At 41.5% G+C, this 3193-nt stretch overlaps 1 non-coding gene across 1 annotated transcript; it reads left to right on the top strand.

Annotated features, from left to right (window-relative positions):
* The first annotated feature begins 1386 nt into the window (after positions 1-1386).
* On the top strand, positions 1387-1488 carry LOC132542261 (U6 spliceosomal RNA). The gene has a single exon (XR_009553363.1). It is a non-coding gene; the product is annotated as a U6 spliceosomal RNA (small nuclear RNA).
* The last annotated feature ends 1705 nt before the right edge of the window (positions 1489-3193 follow it).

Below are 3193 nucleotides of genomic sequence, written 5' to 3'. Positions count from 1 at the left end.
TCCCCACCTGCAGGGGGAAAGCTTTATGGGTTGTGAAGCAGATCTGCAGGTTTCTCTCTGTCTCTCTCCCACTCTATTTCCCCCTTCCCTCACAATTTCTCTGTCTCTATTTAAAATAAATAAATAAATATTTAAAATTTTTTAAATTAAATTAAACATAAGAAATTAAATAAAAAGTATTGTTCTAGTAACAACACTTTTTTTTTCCTCCAGGGTTATTGCTGGGCTCGGTGCCTGCACCATGAGTCCACCGCTCCTGGAGGCCATTTTTCCCCCCTTTGTTGCCCTTGTTGTAGCCTCGTTGTGGTTATTATTATTGCCATTGTTGATGTTGTTCATTGTTGGATAGGACAGAAAGAAATGGAGAGAGGAGGGGAAGACAGAGAAGACAGAGTCTCAGAGTCACAGGAAGACAGAGTCGGCCTGTGAAGCGACTCCCCTGCAGGTGGGGAGCCGGGGGCTCAGACCAGGATCCTTATGGCAGTCCCTGCGCTTTGCGCCACATGCACTTAACCCACTGCGCTGCCGCCCGACCCACCAAACAACACTTTTAAGTAAGGAAAAAGTCTTAATAATATTTGCCCATTTCCCATAGTGTAAATATCACATCATATTGATTTCAAATTATAAACATGACGCTTAATGCAGAGCTGAGTGGAGATGCATGGTAGTATTACTAGTGGAGGGAGTATATATTATTACTAGTGTACTTCTTCAGTAGTTCCATCATATAAATATAATAGACAATTTCAGAATAGAGGTAATAAGAATAGGAAAATAATTTGGGAGAGATGAGCTTTGACTACTACTTTTTTTTTTTCACCAGATCATTCTTCAGCTCTGGCTTAGGTAGTGCAGGGGTTGAACCTGGGACTTTGGAGCCTCAGGCATGAGAGTCTGTTTGCATAACCAGTATGCTATCTACCCTCTCCCCTGACTACTACTTTTGTCACTAGTATACTTAATTATAATTTTATACAAATATATAATTTTTGTAATTAACTTTTTTTTTTCTTTTATACCAGAGCACTGCTCAGCTCTGTTTATAGCGGTACTGGGGATTGACCCTGAGACCTCAGAGCCTCAGGCATGAGAATCTTGCATAACCATTATGCTGTCTCCCCAGCCCACATAATTAACTTTTTATTTATTTATTTATTTTTATTTATATATTTTTTACCAGAGCACTGTTCAGCTCTGGCTTATGGTGGTGCAAGGGACTGAACCTGGGACTTTGGAATCTCAGGCATAAGAGTCTCTTTGCATAACCATTATGCTATCTATTCCTGCCCCAAAATTTTTATTTATTTATTTATTTTTTACCAGATAATTAACTTTTAATGACTATGTTTAACAAATCACAAAATTCTTGAAAATTCTACAGCTGTGTTTATTTTGGCAGCACATATACTAAAATTGCAACAATAAGAGATTAGCATGGCTCCACACAAGAATGGCATGCAAACTCATAAAGCATTCCATATTTTTAAATAAAATAAAAAAGAAAGAAAATTCTTTTTTAAATTTTGTTGTTGTAGTTATTGTTGTTGTCGTTGTTAGATAGGACAGAGAGAAATGGAAAGAGGAGGGGAAGACAGAGAGGGTGAGAGAAAGATAGACACCTGCAGACCTGCTTCACTGCCTGTAAAGTGACTCCCCTGCAGGTGGGGAACCGGGGGCTCGAACTGGGATTCTTTTTTTTTTTTAATATTTTATTTATTTATTTATTTCCTTTGTTGCCCTTGTTGTTTTATTGTTGTAGTTATTATTGTTGTTGGATAGGACAGAGAGAAATGGAGAGAGGAGGAGAGAAAGATAGACACCTGCAGACCTGCTTCACCACCTGTGAAGTGACTCCCCTGCAGGTGGGGAGCCGGGGCTCGAACCGGGATCCTTATGCGGGTCCTTGTGCTTTGCGCCACCTGCGCTTAACCCTCTGCTCTACAGCCCGACTCCCTCGAACTGGGATTCTTACCCGGCCCTTGTGCTTCATGCCACGTGCGCTTAACCCACTGCACTACCGCCCAACTCCCAAAAAGAAAGAAAATTCTACAGTTGGTCCATGCAAGCTGATATGAGACAGATTCCCACAAACTAAATAAAATAATTTAAAAAAATCATATTTTCTGAGGACCCAGGCAGTGATCATGCACAAGTACCTATGTTCTGGGAGTCGGGCGGTAGCGCAGCGGGTTAAGCTCACGTGGCGCAAAGCGCAAGGACTGGTTTAACGATCCAGGTTCAAGCGGCTCCCCAGCTGCATGGGAATCGCTTCACAGGTAGTGAAGCAGGCCTGCAGGTGTCTAGCTTTCCCCCCTCTGTCTTCCCCTCCTCTCTCCATTTCTCTCTGTCCTATCCAACAACGATGACAACAACAATAACTACAACAATAAAACAACAAGGGCAACAAATGGAAATAAATAAATAAATATTTTAAAAACTTTAAAAAAAAATACCCAGGTTCTAGCTCCCACTTCCCACCCGCAGTGCTGAAGGTGTCTCTCTTTTTCTCCTTCTCTATCCCTACCTTCCCTCTCAGTTTATCTGTTTCTGTCACATAAATATGTATATATATTTAAAATAGCACACTGATCACCTCTGGATGATGATGGTACAGGGGGTTGAACCTAGGACTTTGGAGGCTCAGGCATGAGAGTCTCTTTGCATAACCATTATGCTATCTACCTTCCACCCTCAAATAAATAATAAACTTTTTTTTTTCCTAATCATAGACTCTGAGGGACCCAGTGATGGCACAATCAGTAGAGTTGCACATGTTACAGTGCTCCAAGATCAGGGTTCAAGTTTCCAGTCCTCATCTTCAGGGGAGAAGCTTCACAAGTGATGAAGCAGTGCTGCAGGTCTCTCTCACTCTCCCTTTCTCTCTTTGCTTTAAAAACATTTTTGTCTTGGAAATCAGGTGGCAGCACAGCAGGTTACAACACACAGTGCAAAACTCTAGGACTTGTGTAAGCATACCAGTTCCAGCCCCCCACGCCTCCTGTGGGGGGAGTCGCTTCACAAGTTGTGAAGCAGGTCTTCAGGTGTCTGTCTTTCTCGCCCCGTCTTCCCCTCCTCTCTCCATTTATCTCTGTCCTATCCAACAACAACGACAATAATAAGACACATTATTATTATTATTAACCCACTGTGCTACCACCTAACTTTCTCCTTTATTTTTTTTTTTAATATT

The sequence above is a fragment of the Erinaceus europaeus genome, chromosome 12, assembly GCF_950295315.1.
Source record: "Erinaceus europaeus chromosome 12, mEriEur2.1, whole genome shotgun sequence".
NCBI lineage: Eukaryota > Metazoa > Chordata > Mammalia > Eulipotyphla > Erinaceidae > Erinaceus > Erinaceus europaeus.
The sequence above is the reverse complement of the archived record's forward strand: the minus strand, read 5'-3'. Positions and strand labels throughout refer to the sequence as shown.